This window comes from Puma concolor, chromosome B4 (assembly GCF_028749965.1).
Source record: "Puma concolor isolate L17-30 chromosome B4, mPumCon1.1.hap2, whole genome shotgun sequence".
NCBI lineage: Eukaryota > Metazoa > Chordata > Mammalia > Carnivora > Felidae > Puma > Puma concolor.
This window is the reverse complement of record NC_141673.1, coordinates 75714703-75732743: the sequence shown is the minus strand read 5'-3', so window position 1 is coordinate 75732743 and position 18041 is coordinate 75714703. Positions and strand designations below refer to the sequence as shown.

The 18041-nt window shown below is 36.1% G+C and overlaps 1 protein-coding gene across 11 annotated transcripts in view; it reads right to left on the bottom strand.

Moving 5' to 3' along the window:
• KIF21A (kinesin family member 21A) overlaps window positions 1-18041 on the bottom strand; it is a 155783-nt gene that overhangs the window by 137260 nt on the left and 482 nt on the right. The gene's annotated exons all lie outside the window — the stretch shown is intronic.

The following is an 18041-nucleotide window of genomic DNA, read 5'->3' as shown; positions in this document are numbered from 1 at the left end:
CAAACTAAATTGGAATGATCAGTGATGGTAGCTACTTACCATCTTCACAAATTCATTTTCCTCCATTTTAATTTTTTTTAACGTTTATTTATTTTTGAGACAGAGAGAGACAGAGCATGAATGGGGGAGGGTCAGAGAGAGAGGGAGACACAGAATCAGAAGCAGGCTCCAGGCTCTGAGCCATCAGCCCAGAGCCCGACGCGGGGCTCGAATCCACGGACTGCAAGATCGTGACCTGAGCTGAAGTCAGACGCTTAACCGACTGAGCCACCCAGGCACCCCATTTTCCTCCATTTTAGATATCAAAATACATTTAAATAACTTCTGCTGTACTTAAAACAAGCTTGGAGCAATAGCTTTGCTTTACACTTTTAATGGCACTTTACAAAGAAGCTATAATGTACTCAGCAGAAGTATAATTCACTATATACATGTAGAGGGACTGAGTCATAGAGAAGTGTCATGTTATTTTTCCACAGGGTTACTTTTACACACTGCCACCTCAGAGTGAGTCAGTGGAACAGAAAAGAGCTGAATTCAAAGTCCAAAAGTATTACTTTCATCACCAAAGTTCATTTTAAAAGATTCAATCATAAAAGGGAAATTATGTAATGTGCAAATAAACATATTTGGTAGTACAAAAAAAAGCACAAAGGAGGACTGCTTTCAGAAACAGAAATTCCTGTTATTGCATTCTTTTTTCAGGTAAATAGCATGTATCTCATCCGAATGTACAGAAATAAACTCAAATATATAAGTATCTGTTTTTATAGTATGAGGGTTCGGAATCTGATGATTTTGGAGAATATTCATTCTCAGTTATATTATTCTATTCCTAACTCTATGATCGTTATTTTAATAGCTAATATTTGGAGGATTATGCTTGTCAAAGACAGCAAATGGGCTGTCTTAGTCATCTTCAACATCCCACTTACTTTCTACCACATATTTTCTAAGTTCATCTATCACCACACTGTTTCATTTCACAGTACATCTATTTGTAAAGGACACAAAAAGGTATTTATTTTACCAGTTCAATCAAGTTTGTTTTTCTAAACTTTAAAAAGTAAAGTTTGTTTTCAGGATTGTTTAAGTTTCAAACTCTGTTCATGCCATTATCACTCAAAAACTTGTTTTTTAATGCAAACAAAACTACGAAAGTTTAAGCAGCTAATATTGTATAAACAAGAAAAGTCTAATTATTGTGTAAGGTCTTAAAAAGAGTCACAAATTTATTTTTTCTTATTTAATCATGGTTATTAAATTTAAAAATATGCAAAATGATTGGTCTCATAATATAAACTATAAAAATAAAAAACTTAATCAAAAAATGTTTAATTAGCAAAGGAATTCTGTTGCCTCAATCAAATCTTTCAATTATTTCACGTTAGACATGGAAATAGATGTTCTCTTAGAGCTTATACATAAGTGTGTATATGAGTGTTGGATCATTTTTGGGGTCTTAGTAAGTACTGTCAGTATAAGTAGAATTGTGCCTGGGTTAATGATATGCCAAGAGATGTATTTAAGAGGTTTAAGGATTAACATGTCAGTCAGCTCACCTTGCCAGGTAAGCACTTGGAAATCAATCAGTATTCCCATGTCCTTAAAGATAAACAAGAAAGGAATGTCATTCCATTAGTATACATACCAACAAAGGACAAAGATTTTCTAAAAATATTTTATTCAACCTCGTCAAGAAAGCATAATTATCTCAGCCTTGACTTTCACAACTCAATGTTTCATAAAGACAAATTAAGACATCCATTTTATCATGTAAAAACAATGCTGTTAACTTCTACTGGTAATATCAAGGTCAATATCATCTAATATAAACACACTATTATCATCCTTTTTATTCAGCTTTACTGGGATACAACTGACAAGTAAAAGTGTAAGATATATAAAGTGTACATTGTGATGATTTGATGTATGTGTACACTTCAAAGGATTCCCCCATCAAGTTAATTGACACATTCATCACCACACATATTTGCTTTTTTTTCCCCCGATGAGAACTTTCAAGTTCTACTCTTAGCAAATTTCAACTATACAATATAGTTTTATCAACTACAGTCACTATGTTATACATTAGATCCCCAGACCTTATTTATCTTATAATTGGAAGTTACAACCTCTCCCTATATCTATCCCCCATTACCTCTTCTCTTTATCTTTAGAGACACACATAATAAATGACTTGAAAACATCACTGTTCAAGAAATAAATTTTTGCAAGTTAATGACTACAACTAACACTTACTGAGACCTGCTATATGCCAAGCATTATTCTGAGTACTTTATAAACATGCCAATTTATTCCCATACCAACCCTATGAGATTAGTACTCTTATTATCTCTATTTCATAGATAGAGAAACCAAGATGAAGGTGGAGTTTTATAAACAAGAGCTCACCAATGAAATTATACCTGTCTTGAGGTGATTAGAAAAGAAACTGTGGTTAGTCACTACAAGTCCTACCTAGAAGAGGAAAACAGAAATTTATAGAGATGGGGATAGATGGAGAGAGAAAAACAGAGGTGGTAGGAAGAGGAGGAAGAAGGAGAAAGGGAAAACTATAAGAGAAAATAGAATCTAACATCTCCTAAACACTTCTAAATGCAAGGCATTTATAACATTCATATAATCTTGGGGTGCCTGGGTGGCTATTGGTTAAGCATCCAACTTCAGCTCAGGTCATGGTCTTGCAGTCTGTGGGTTTGAGCCCAGCATCGGGCTCTGTGTTTACAGCTCAGAGCCTAGAGCCTGCTTTGGATTCTGTGTCTCCCTCTCTCTCTGCCCCTCCCCCTGCTTGTGCTCTACCTCTCTCTCTCAAAATAATAAACATTAAAAAAAAATAATATAAAAAAATAATAACACTCATATAATCTTAACAACCTATAAGGTAGGTATTAACTCCATTTTATAGATGAGAAAACCAAGATTCATAAAGCTTAGGTGGCTGTCCTAAAATTGAGAACTCAAATCTTTGTGACGCTAAAATCCATGCTGTTTTTAATAAGCCATGCCCCAAAGGAAAATAAAATTAAGGCAGGCTTGGAGTGAAGGGAAAAGACAAAATTAATAAGGAATATGAAGCTAGAAAAAGAGATATCAAGTGGTTTTTGGCAGATCCTTGACGGATATTGGGATAAGACAGGGCACTGGTTAAAAGAACCATTAAAAGAACCATGATGCTCTTAATTGAGAGTGCAGGGCTACTGAGAACCACAATGGCTACCTGATTTCAAGAAACAGTTCCCTTGATCCCTTTCACACATTCTTCTTCCCATCCCATCTCACTTCAGTGAAGCTGCTGTGAGAAACAGCACTGGCCAATTGACCTAGATATGCCAGTCCTGTACTAAGCAATTACAGTGTATACCATTGATCTGGCCTAGCCCAACACACAGTCTATGGGCTGCTTCATCAGAACTGAGATGCTGGGGCACCTGGATGGCTCAGCTGGTTAAGTGTCAGACTTCAGCTCAGGTCATGGTCTCACAGTTCGTGAGTTTGAGCCCCACATCAGGCTCCACGCTGACAGCATGGAGCCTGCTTGGGATTCTCTCCCTCTCTCTCCACTCCTCCCTGCTCATTCTCTCTCTCTGCAAATATATAAACAAACAAAAATTGAGATGCTAAGCTGTCATTATGCATATATTATATGGCCACAGCAATAGAACAGAACCATTTTCATATTAATGCATAGGTAGGTACAGTTTAGGGGTGAACAAAATTTTCCACTACAAAATGACAATAAAGCCACAGATGAGGACTCAAAATTTCATATATTTGACAAATTCATATAAGTTTTTAAAAAAATTTTTTTTTCAACGTTTATTTATTTTTGGGACAGAGAGAGACAGAGCATGAACGGGCGAGGGGCAGAGAGAGAGGGAGACACAGAATCGGAAACAGGCTCCAGGCTCTGAGCCATCAGCCCAGAGCCCGACGCGGGGCTCGAACTCACGGACCGCGAGATCGTGACCTGGCTGAAGTCGGACGCTTAACCGACTGCGCCACCCAGGCGCCCCAAGTTTTTTAACCAAAATGTCATACAGACAGGTTGACAATATTTTCAACAGCTGATGTTAAGAAATAAATATCTGGGGTACGTGGGTCACTCAGTCGGCTGCGCAACCGACTTAGGCTCAGGTCATGATCTCACCGTTGGTGAGTTCAAGCCCTGCATCGGGCTTTGTGCTGACAGCTCAGAGCCTGGAGCCTGCTTCGGAATCTGTGTCTCCCTCTCTCTCTGCCCCTCCCCTACCCGTGCTCTGTCTCTCTCTCTCTCTCTCTCTCTCTCTCTCTCTCTCTCTACCTCAAAAATAAACATTAAAAAAAATTTTAATCACAAAAAAATAAATATCTATTTTGTCTATTAACATTAATATATTTTATACCACATTAGCCAGATTCATCAACTCCTCAGTGGATTTTATGTTTTGAGGAGTGAGTGTGTGTGTGTGTGTGAGTGTGAGTGTGTGTGTGTGTGTGTGTGTGTGTGTGTGTGTGTGTGTGTGTTTCATGTCAATTCCATGACAAAATCACAGCTTCTTGATCTCAAGTGAAGTCTGTCTCAAAAAATACCTGGGCACCAGGCTGGCATGGGGTAAGAGAGAAAATTGGACAACCAGCCTGGATGACATGAAAGTGAAGTTAAGGGCCAGAAGTAACCCAGGCTTGATCAGTGTCAGCATGTATATGCAAGTAGAATCAAGTAAGCCCACCTGAGTTAAAGGAAACTTCCCTTGAAAAAAAGAGGACAAGAAGGCTTTCAATAATTTCACTTAAGCAAATTTGGATTCAAGATATAGGAAAAGGGATACAAATCAGGAAACCAAGACAGAAGTCAGGTCTGGACAAATAAAATAGGTTACAGGGAAAGCTATGACCCTAAAAGCACAGCATATAAGATTGGAGCAGCAAAACAAATTTCAGACTAAGGTGGGGCAAACAACACTGCTCTGATTTACTTGTGGCTTTATTTAGGACTGACCCAGAAACTCAGAGGTACTAAGCAGAGAAAATAATTATAACGAAAATAACAGTAATGTCTACTCTTTATAACATTTATTTACTAAGTGCCAGTAGTATAAGGGTTTCATATACATGTTCTTATTTAATTTTCACAGCAAACATGTAAGTGCTATTTTCTCTTATTAAGCCTGTGTAGACTTTGACTATAACAATATTTATTGAGCTCCTATATTTATTTGAAAATATAAAAATATTTTCACTCATAATGACCTAATAAGGGGGATGAAAATTCTGGAACATGGTTAAATAATTCTCATCAGTGTTAACCGATTTGTACTGATTCATGCTCACCAGTTGCTGCTTCTGAACAGCAGTATTTGTTGTCATAGTAAAGTTTACATTAAAAAGCAGCAAAGCACACAAGTCCATCCAGGGATAAAACTCATAATCTTGGCCTTATTAGCATTATACTGAAGTCAACTGAACTTACAGATCACCAATACCCACAGTACTCAAAAACACATCATTTCTTTATGTCTATTTTTAAATAGAATGAGGTAGAACCCTACTGTTGAAACATAAAATGAGACAACAGAATTGATGTCAAAATGTACTCAAATTTAAAAGTGCAAAATCATCAGAAGTCTTTGACTTACTCTATGTGGAAAAGCTTCACTCATAGAACATATACACAAGATAAATAAAATTATGACTGGCTATACCAAGTTAATACAAAATTAAGAACCAAAGATGACTAAAGAAACCCTATACTCAGAGACAGGAATTGAATCTGCTACAAAGGTAACAGAAGGTCCAATTACACTTAAGCAACTAAAGATAAGAATATAATCAAGGACAGATGGAATTTGTTGCCAATCTAAGGGCAAGTTGGCAAACTAAAATTCAAAAGTATCATATTGTATTGCCTAAACTGATACTTGAAAATGTCACAGATGTCACATTTGGATTAAAGAACCTTAAATGGCAGGCCAAATAACCAGGAATGAAATCTGTAATCTCATGTTTAATCAGCAGTTGACAAGTTCCATTTTAGAGCAGGACAGATGCAGACTAGGTGACCAACAGGCTGCTCAAGCAAGTGTTTTGTGTTAAACTGAGGTGAACAAAAGCAAAATAAGTACTTTAGAAATGCACTACTTTTCAAGAAACATGGAATGGTTATGGACCTGTGTTTGATTAACCATCAGTGGCTTAGACCAATGTGTTCAATGAATATCTGTATTACCCTAATACATTATATCTTGCTGTAGATATAGCTGAAAAATTAAAGTTATAAATCAAGATATCTTTTCCTAAAAAGCATCCTCAATGCCACAACATTTAACCGTATGTTGTGGATGGGCAGCACTACCCTTCCCCTTCAATTCCAGAAAATGGTCATTTGTACAGTCTATGCTTATCAGTAGAAATGAAAACATTACCAGGAATCATAAAGCAGAGCCAACTCTTAGAAAAAATGAAATTAACATCCTTATTAGACAACAAAAGCCTGTCAATTAAATTACTGTTTTATATATGGAATTTAATATATATTAAACACTAAAATACAGTAGATGATACTTAAACATGTTACTCAAAATGCCCTTCTTTGATATAAGGACATGTAAAAATTCTTATGCTATACTCTAAAATGGTAAACATCAGGCTATAAAAGTATATCCACAGAAACAGACTAAAAAGAAATATACCAAAATGCTGATTGACAGTAATTAGATCAGGGTGGTGAACTGTGATTGATTTTTTTTTTCATCTTTTCCTAGATGGTTTTTCTAATGTGATTATATTATTTCAATAACAGAAAAAAATTGGGGATCTGGCTGGCTCAGTCGGAGGAACATGTGACTCTTGATTTCTGGGTTATAAATTTGAGTCCCACATTGGGTGTAGAGGTTAGTAAAAAAATAAATAAATAAACTTTAAAACAAAAGAAGAAAACAATAATGGAGAAAAGTCAAATAAACATAACTTATGAAATGAAAAGCTGATTTTAAGATCACTAGACTAGGCTTGCAAGATCTATTTCCTGCTTCTATGTAACAGTATTCTTTAAAATGTTTTTAGCTAAGTCTTCATATAGCTCTATCAATGAATACTGCAAGTACATTACCCCATTAGCTCTAGGTGCCAAAATTTAAGAGAAAATGTAAATTTTTTAAATTTTGTGTTATTATTATTTCTGGTCTTTTTACTTAGTTTACCCTTTTTAGCACCCTTTAATCCATAGTCTGGTTTAGTGCGCTGTTGCCTACATTCATACGAGGAAGCAAGGAAAACATTAATAACATTTTCAAAAATCTAGTGCAAGCCATTTCAAAATGAAAATTCACATTTTTATTAACCAATTTAGTCCTCTTATATTAGGTTAAATAACTAGTGGAAAATGTAACTCAATACTATTGTCAATCTAAGCAGTAACTACAAAATACTCAAAACCATACCAACTGAAAGTCTGTGTGGGAAGAGAAAAGAAAGAATAAAAATGGTGGATTTTACTAAACTATAAAAGAAGGAATTTGGTAAGACAGAGAAGGATGGTATGTGATGCACATATTGAAAACAAAATGAAACTAGAAAATTGGACAAGGAAAGGATTTTGCAAGTATTTATATACATTTTTGGACCATTCATAGTGGTGCAAGTCACAGACACACTCAAAAAACAAAAGAACAGATACAAACACATATAAAGCACTTTACACATTAGGGAATGACTAATCCAACTGCTAGAGTTTAGAATATAACCAACATGCCCATCATTGGCTATATCAGACTCATCTCTAATAATATTCCTGCCTCTGTTGTGTAAAAACCATTTTCCAAATGCTTTCACATGACTGGCTCTTTTGATCCTTTTTCAAGTCCACTTAGATAGGTACATGACTACTGACTAAAAGCCAAATTTGTCCCTGGTTAGGGTCCAGACCAAAACACTTCCTAACCACCCCATGTTCATTCTATTATATTACCTTGTCTCCAACTTACATGATTCCAGTATACAGTGGACATTTAATAATTATATAATAAAAAAATGAATTTTGATCTAAAAAGTAAATAAGATTAGAAAGAATACAATTGAGAGTAGAGATGGCCTATGCCTCATTACACCATGTGATCAACATACCACATCCTAATTATTAACTACAGCTTGACCCTCTCCAAGGTTTATTGTTCCTGCTTGCTGAAAGTCTCTCATTTAAAACCACTCCAAAATGACTATGTAACTGTGTAAAAGAATACAAATAACTACTGTGACAAAATATGTCCTTCATCATATTCAGAAAACTACAATATCATAATGCTAAGTGACAGACACAGCTCCTCGAAGTTGAGAATAATGTCAAATTCAATCTCAAAAACTAATATTTTACTACATACTAAGAGATCCAAAGAGTAGGGACTAAACCTTGAGCTGTCCTTGATTTAGCCCCTGCTTGGGCTCATGGTGGGGCACAATCAAGTGTGAACAATTTCCTTAGTTCCCTGCTCTTACTGAAGACACTGACAAGGGTGAATAGTCACCTAAGTAGCCTGACCGTGGGGTTAAATCCTGAAAGACCTTTACTCCAATCTAGAAATGTAGATATCTGTTTGTTTCATTACAATAACCGCAATGTCCTTCAAATGTTCCATTATAATGATACTATCAATACATTAGCACTTTCTTTTAAAAAGCATTAAATATCCTGTGAGTTTGGGGAACATTTCAATGCTCAACAGTGAAAATTACATGGTGTATATCTCTCTCATGGCAATTTTAGAGGGAAAGAGAGAAGACTCATATAAAGAGGATTTATGGCCAGGGCACCTGGGTGGGTCAGTTGAGCATCTGACTCTTGATTTTGGCTCAGGTCACAATCTCACGGTTTATGAGATGGAGCCCTACATCAGGGTCTGTATTGACAGAGTGTAGCCTGCTTGGGATTCTCTCCCTCTCCCTCTGACTCTACCCGACTCGTGCTCTCTCTCTCTGTGTCTCAAAATAAATAAATAAACATTAAAAAAAAAAAAAAGGCAGAAATTTCTATGCATGGGAGTGTAGAAAGATTTCATGTAGAGGTGGGACTTAAGACATCTGTTGAATGATAGGCCTCCATTATGGTCCAAATGTTTTGTATTCTTTATTTCCTTCTAAAATAAAGAGGGGAAGGGATGAGATATTACTTAAAAGCTTGAGAACCACCTATCAAGTGAAGTAATACTCAAAAGGGGGTCTTTTTGAACCACTCAGATTTCTAGTTCCATTTCCACTTCCAGGTTCCAATAAATACATCTCACCCCCCCCCCACATGATCCAACCCTACCTCTACCCTATGCCACCCTCCAACCATCTTGCTCATAGTGAGTCTGCCATTATTACTGCAATGTGCTATAATCCTTAAGTATGTTGGAGTAAAAAGAAAAAAAAGTTTTAAGAACCAAGGGAAGGGAAGGGGGAGAAGGCTATGTGCCTAGCATTCACAAAATCCTATTTCCATGTTGAACATTATTTCCAAATTAGACTATACACACTTATCCTTTGGTGGTTGTAGTTAAAGCACTAATGTGCTACTTATGAATGTTGAAGACAGTCCATATTATTTTAATAACCCAGTTCTGGCATTTCTTCACATGTGAATATGCCAGGAACCCCAAAATATAGACCAGAATTTCTATTCCAGGAGTCCCTCTGTTTCTGCCTTTCACAGGTCCTTTTTAGAAACACTTGTTCTAGTTTTCTAGAATTGAGGCCATCATAAAGCAACAATAATGGGCACTAAGAATGGGGGAACTCATCTAAATGTCAAGTGAACTTTTATAAGGAGTACTTAAGGGATTACAACTGTAGTTTTTAAGATATAAACTTAATCTATTTCTAACATGTCTGCCACAAAAACATAAAGATCTAGAAAATCTACAAAACTAATAAACAGAACAGTTGAGAGGCTGTAGTACCTCACGCAATTTTCTCAACTTCTCTGGGCCTCTATTGTCTAAACCATTGTAAAGAAGGGGCCTCAACCAGCTAGTCCTTTTACGCCCTTTCAATTTTAAAATCTATTTTTTTCAATAATCATAGACATACTACAAATTATCTTCCATATATAAATGTCTAATAATTTCAAAAAACAAAGGATAAAGGAACTTCAAATACAATTCTTAAACATTCAGAAGGATCTCATGATGACCATACAGTGTCACAACAATTGTCTCTTTGGCTTGGCTGTCATTTACTTCAAATAAAGCTTGAGCTACAGGAAAACTATTTTAACACTCTGAGAAGATTAATAGTTAATCCACTGGGAAACCAAGCTGAAAGACAGAATTCACAAATCCGCTTCCCAGAGAGAAGTGTTGAAAATAACAAACATATTTGTTTCATTTTGAATAAACTTATTCTAATGATATATCATATACAAATACTTTCTATTATCTGACATCCCTTTTCATTTTTGTGTTTTCCTTCCTAATCTGAAGCTGAGATGAAGGTCATGTCTAATGTTGACAAAAAATAACCATTTGTAAATCAGAGTCACACAAGTGGGTTGTAACATATCTTGGGGGAAAACATCCATTATAATGCATATTCCAAGTTCACATCTTTGAAGAGAAATTGATGAGAATTGGAAGATTGGGAAGATTATGAAATTAACTGCCAAGATAATTTCTGCTTTCATGGTTTCACGAAACTGGAATTTCTAGTGCATCATTCTCTACCCCATAATTATGCATCAAAATATTAACCAATTAGCAGGTATGATGGTATGAGCTCAAAGGGTAGCAATAATTAGACATGAAACTTGAACTTTCATGGAGTTCCAAACAACAAACAGGTCTACCATACTTCATAAATTGAATAAACCCTATCTGAAGAAATAATATCAACTCATATTTGTAAATAAAATAATTTCACTGACTTTCAACTTACATCATCTACTAGCTCTTTGGTCTCCTTTCTTTCATTTCCCTTACTTCCTAATCCAACTACAAAGACATACAAAGACACAAACAAAGTGGGGCATGCATGTTTTATCAAGTAGGACATGATATAAATAAAATCTCCCTAATGCATAGGCTTTGAAGTTCACCTTTCATATGAAATACCTTTGGAATCAGGGCACACCTTTCATTTTTTAAATCACTGTTTTTAATGAATGCAGTAACTAAAAAATGATATTAAAAAAATAAAGTAGAGGGGCTCCCAGCTGGCTCAGTTGGTAGAGCATGTGACTATTGATCTTGGGGTTGTAAGTTCAAGCCCCACATTGGGTGTAGAGATTACTTTAAAAAAATAAAATCCTTAAAAAATAAAAATAAAAAATAAAGGAGAAATAAAAACTAAGCTGCAACAATTGTCTTTCTTTCTAGTTCACACCGTTGATTACATTTTGTGTTAGTTCCAACATATTTTGTGCTTTTAAAGAGACTTGTACTGTTAGGGATGTAAAATCAGGGACCAAGTATGTCATATGGGCTGCATATCCCCCGAATTAGAAAAGTATTCAGCACGGGGCACCTGCCTGGCTCAGGTGGTGGGGCAAGCAACTCTTGATCTCAGTGTTGTAAATTCAAGGCCCACATTGGGTGTAGAAATTACTTAAAAATAAGATCTAAAAAAAAAAAGTGCCCAACACATAGTAGGCACTTAATAAACACTTGTTACATGAAGAAAGGAATAAACAAATGATCAAACACCAGAAAATCATCTATTTCCATAAAATAAATATTTCTAAAAGCCTCATTTATCTACTTCTATATTTTCTAAATATTAAGTTATTTGGAATAATTTACCTCACATGTATATAAGCATTTCAGCTTGAAAGATCTTTATTACCTTGAAATTAGTAGATGAAATGTTTTGAAAACATTTGGAAAAACGTTTAAGAACAGAAATAAGAGACTTTAGGGGCGCCTGAGTGGCTCAGTCGGTTAAGCATCCGACTTCGGCTCAGGTCATGATCTTGCAGTTCATGAGTTCGAGCCCCGCGTCGGGCTCTGTGCTGACCGCTCGGAGCCTGGAGCCTGCTTTGGATTCTGTGTCTCCCTCTCTTTCTGTCCCTCCCCTGCTCATGCTCTGTCTCTCTCTGTCTCAAAAATAAATAAAACATTAAAAAATTAAAAAAAAAAGAAATAAGAGACTTTAACTAGACGTATAGTGCTGACCACTTTGCAATGTGATTGCAATGATATTGAATCATTATGTGTTTTTTTAATTTTTTAAATTTATTTATGTATTTTGAGGGAGACAGAAAGAGCAAGCAGGGGAAGGGAGATAGAGGGACAGAGAATCCCAAGCAGGCTTCCCACTGTCAGCGAGGAGCCACATGTGGGGTTCAAACTCACGAACCAAACTGTGAGATTATGACCTGAGCCAAAACAAAGAGTCAGATGCTTAACCAACTGAGCCACCCAGGTGCCCCTAATCATTATGCTGTATACCTGAAACTAATATATGTGTCAATTATTTCTCAATTAAAACAAACAAAAATATTTAATAGCTAAGAAACCTTGAAAAGGTCACCCAGTGCCTTTTTTCATCTCATTTTTTCATCTGTAAAACAGGGAAAAGGGTATCTGTACAGATTACATGATAGAGTTTTAATGTAGATTAAGTAAAATATTGTACATTTTCATTATAACCAGAATGGGAAAAAGTGACCAGAAAAGACTAAATGTTTTCTGTTCAATAACAAAGAGTACCCAAAGTAAACATATTATTAGGAAAGTCAAGTTTGAAATGTTAAAATACTTCCTTCCTGTCAATATAGAGCCAACAGTTTAACCAACAACAACAAAATCACATGTTTAATACACTGCATGTGCAAAGTTCTTAGAATTCTTAATACCTTTACATTGCCACCTCAGCATGTGGAAAAAGAAAAGTGCAGAGAGGTCACATTGGAAATCAGTGCCACTCACAGACCTAAAACTGAGCTTTTAACTGTGCAACCAACCAATCATAAGCCTGCTGAGTAATGCCACTTCTTAAAATTGCTTTAGTAAGGTAAAAACACAGCAAATTGAAACCCAATTAGAGTACATTACAAACTAATCCAAACTGACTGTCAAGAATAGGTACAGCTCTCTGCCAAAGCCAAACAAAGACATTTTAACTCACAACCATAGAGACAATGACACAAAAACACAATGGTCTTCTCTGTATCTCTATTTTTGTCCAACCCTTGACATATTTTGCAAACTAAAGTTCTTGAAAAGGAAAAAAGTTTCAAATCTGCTAAATCAGCATTCATAGACAGGGAAGGGAAAAAGGCACATCATCTGATAATGTCTTAAATTTAGAATTCAAAATGTTTAATTGATCTTATCATTTTGACTTAACTGATTCAAATCAGTATACTTAGATATTAAGAATAGAATATATATTACACTTTGTTGCTCATTTTTGTTGATGACATCTACCTAAGCCATCTATTTAATTTACCACATTTTCTAAGACTTCGGCTACCATACTGAGTCCATAATCAGTATCTTTCCACACCTATGTACCCTGGCGGGGGGGGGGGGGGGGGAGGTGGCGGTAATGTTACCTTTAAATAAAGTCTTGTGTGTGTGTGTGTGTGTGTGTATGTGTGTGTGTCTATCTAAAAAAGACACCTTAGTTATTATGGAATTTCTTGATCTAAGGGTATGGTTAGTCTATGATGGGGTGGCTATGATTTATTTCTATATATTGATGTACCCTAGTTTTATTCTGTACTTCTTTCACATTTTTTAAATTATAGAGCAGTACTATTCAATAGAAATTTTTTTTAATGGTTTAGTGTTTATTTATTTTTGAGAGAGAGAGAGAGAGAGAGACAGAGCCTGAGTGGGAGAGGGGGAGAGAGAAAGGGAGACACAGAATCCGAAGCAGGCTCCAGGCTCTGAGCTGTCAGCACAGAGCCCAATGCAGGGCTCGAACATTTGAACTGTGAGATCATGATCTGAGCCAAAGTCAGATGCTTAACCAACTGCGTCACTCAGTCACGGCTCCAATAGAAATTTAATATGAGCAACATTTACTTAATTTTAGTATATGTGCTGCTAAAGCGAGCACAACATTTATTTAATTTTAAATTTTCTAGGAGCCACATTTTTTAAAAGGAAAAATAAATAAATAAAATTAATTCTTTTTTTTTAATGTCTATTTATTTTTGAGGGGCAGGGGGTGGAGAGAGATGGGAACAGAGGATCCAAAGCAAGTACTATGCTAACGGCAGAGAGCCCAATTAGGCTCAAACTCACAAACTACATGATCAGAACCTGAGCCGAACTCGAACACTTAACCAACTGAGCCACCAGGCACCCCAGGGTGAAATTAATTTTAATAATATTTTATTTAACTCAATATATTGGGGCACCTGGGCAGCTCAGTTGGTTAAGCATCGGACTCTTGATCTTGGCTCAGGTCATGGTCTCACGGTTGGTGAGTTCAAGCCCCATATAGAGCTCTGTGCTGACAGATTAATAAATAATTTTATAAATTAATTAAATTAATTTTAATAAATTAATTTTAAAATTAAATTAATTTTAAAATTAATGAATTTTAAAAACTCAATATATCAAAATATAATTTTAATATGTAATCAAAGATTATTGACATATTTGCATTCATTTTTTCTTACTAAATCTTTTAAATCCAGTGTATATATTATACTTATACCATATGTCATTATGACACTAAATTTTTACCAGAAATATTTTGTAAGTATTTAAATTATACAAACTTAAAGTTAAAAAAGTAGATCCATATAACCAAGTTGTTTCAAGAATATTCAAGGGGGGCCTGGATGGCTCAGTCAGTTGGGCATCTCACTTAAGTTCAGGTCATGATCTCACAATTCGTGGGTTCAAGCCCCATATCAGGCTCTGTGCTGACAGCTCAGAGCCAACAGCTCAGATTCTGTGGAGCCTGCTTTGGATTCTGTGTCTCCCTCTTTCTCTCCCCTCCCTTGTTCACACCTGTCTTCCTCTCAAAAATAAATTAAAACATTAAAAAAAAAGAATATTCAAAAGTTACCCAAAAACTAAATCAAGGACCAATTTTTTTAAGTTTAAAAATGGGGTGCCTTGGGTGTCTCAGTTGGTTTAAGCATCCGACTTCGGCTCAGGTTATGATCTCCTGGTTTGTGAGTTCGAACTCCACATCAGGCTCCAGACTGGCAATGCAGAGCCTGCTCTGGATTCTCTCTTTCCTCTCTCTGCCCCTCCCCCGATTGCATGTGCATGCCCACATGTGCTCTCTCTCTCTCAGATAATTTTTTCTTTAATTTTAAGAAAATGATAAATTTAGTTCCTGAGTAGCATTACTCATGATTCAAGTGCTCAAAAGCTACATGGGTTGAATAGTAGGGCTGTTATCTGAATCTATATCCACCACAATGAAAGATACCCTGCGAAATACCTCAGAAGGTAAAAGCCATTTTCAGAAATTGAATAAAAAATATTCTCCCTAAATAAGAAACTTTCTTTTGCATTTCCTTTCCCCAAATTTTTATAGGACCCTTGCACTTACTATGAGAAATCTTAAAATACAGTCATCAGCTTTAACATACTGGTAAGTCTCTTCCTCTAACAAAACACAAGAACCTCTAGGACACTTTCTGCATTTCACAGTAGAGTCAGTCTCCTATACCTGTTATTACATTATTCATTGAAGAGGAAAAGCAGGTCAAATGTCTGTTGATTTTTGTCTGTGTGTTGATTTACTTATCCTGCTGCTGAAGTCTGTCACAAACTAGGGTAGGATTGGAGGACACTGGAAAGATTAAAGACAATCTGGGGAAATATTTTAACTAAGTTCAGGTCCTCTCTTTTTGAATTTTATCTTTTCCAGCAATATCAAGGTATGCATAACTTGTCAAAGCCACTCATTTGTAATTGAACTAGAACCCAAAAAAGGCAACCGACCTCAAGCTAAATAAAGCTTTGTGAAGTATGTTCTTGCCTTTCACCTATATGGGTTTAATGGCTAAGAATTTGGGCTGTAGAGACAAGCTGTCTGGCTTGGAATGCTGGTTCTATCAGTAGCTACTAGTTTAAGCAGGTTTCTTAATCTTTCTGTGCCTCATCTGTAAAATGGTCATAATAACAGAACCTAAATCAAAGACTGTTATGGCAAATAAATGAAATTTTACATGATATAAAACATCTTAACAGCACTGACCCTAGCACATGGTATGTGTCCAAGAATTATTCCTGTTTTTAGCTCAGAATCAGGATAATCAGAGATAAGGATATGCATTCAACAAATATTTGCTGTAAATGAAAATATATGTCTCCAAGCACTTTATAAATACCAAAGTGCTATAAAAACATAAGTTATTTTTACCCTATGCAAAATAAGTTTAGAGAGTGGATCTATTCAGTGTTTTTAATGGAAAAAAGAAAAAAAGGACCTTCACAATGCAGCTTACCAAGTTGTTAACATTTTTATAAACCTTTCCCAAACAGACCCATGCTTACCACTTAAAAGGTGCAAACATACATACCAAAATCAAATATAAATTATTTATCTGTCAACTGTATTTTAGGGTCACCCGTGACTGCTCACCTCCAGTGCAAGCGGCAGATTTAATAGCATGGCAAATAACCCGCCCTATGATATTTTAGAGAATTCAGACAAAACCTTAAATCTCTAAAAATGGTTTCTCTTACACCCTAATTTTCTGTTTTCATTACTATTTTATGCTCCTTCTTCACCTCTTCGACCAGCTCTGCTAACAAAACTGCCTTTTATTGGGTTTCTCCCATGGTACAGTCATTAATGAGTATTAAAAGGCCAAAAGAGAGGTAGCAGCAGTATTTAGGAGAAATAAACTAATCCAACAATTGGATAAGTAGTCCCAGAATAACCAAAAATGCCAAATTAAAACTCCAAAAGCTTTAAAACAGGTGATTCTAAACAGTCATAAAACTGTCACCTCCATGGGTGATCATTTCCTGATCTGTAAGAGAAAAAAAAAAAATCTTTAAAATTCATGTTATTCTCAGGCTCCTGGCTGGCTCAGTTGGAAGAGCATGACACTTGATCTACGGGGTCATGAGTCTGAGCCCCATGTTGGGTGTAGAGATAACTTAAATAAAATAAAATAAAATAAAATAAAATAAAATAAAATAAAATAAAATAAAATAAAATAAAATACATGTTATTCTGTAAATTGATTAAAGACACAAAGTGTATAAAGCTGCCATTTCTATGCCTAACCAAGATTTGCCACTAAAATAATAATGCTGACATGACACCATTTTTAAAATCACTTTCCAGAAAGGCTCCATGAATGGCAGATTTTGTTTCAATAATTTTCCGAGGAAAATTTTTTTAATCCCTCAAAGTTTAAAAATTTTTATAATCCCTCAAAGTATAAAGAGAAGTGGATTCACAGTAGACCATCAGAGAGCTGTGAAAGCAACGCACTTATTCTACCATGAATGCTTCATTAATATTTCAGTGATGATGTTGCAATTTTCCGTGAGCAACTGTCAGAGCTCTGCCTCTTGATATGTATCAAAACAGTCTAAATTATATTCGATACTCGTGCATCTGTCGTTGACCAAAATACAATTTTGATGTATCTGGTATTTCAAAGCTCACACCCAGGTGTGTATAATGCTGTGTTGTATCCACCCTGCCTAACGTCAGGCTGTTACACCCAGTCACCCATGTATTCCACTTGCTGAAGAGTTTTCTTCCCTCTACAGGCCTGACACCAAGAAATGTAATTCTTACAGAGAATTCCCATTCCAACGCCCAACAGGCCAGCCAGATGTGTCTCCTACACCCACACGCTTGTGCTACGCGTGTCTCCGTGATGCTTGACGAGACTTCCATCTGCTCGGGCATCTAGAACCCTGCGTCGGAAGCGCTGTCAGTCTGATGCTTTGTCTCCAGCCTCAGAAGGCCGGAGTTGCACGTACACGTAGGACAGACATTCTCTAAATAATAAAAAGAACACCGCAGCCCAGCCCCGAGGCAGCTCCTCCGGGCGAAGCCGGCCAGGCCGTCGCCCAAGGCGGCCCCACCTGAGGCGGTTGTTCCCCTGGTGCGGGACCGGCGGGGGC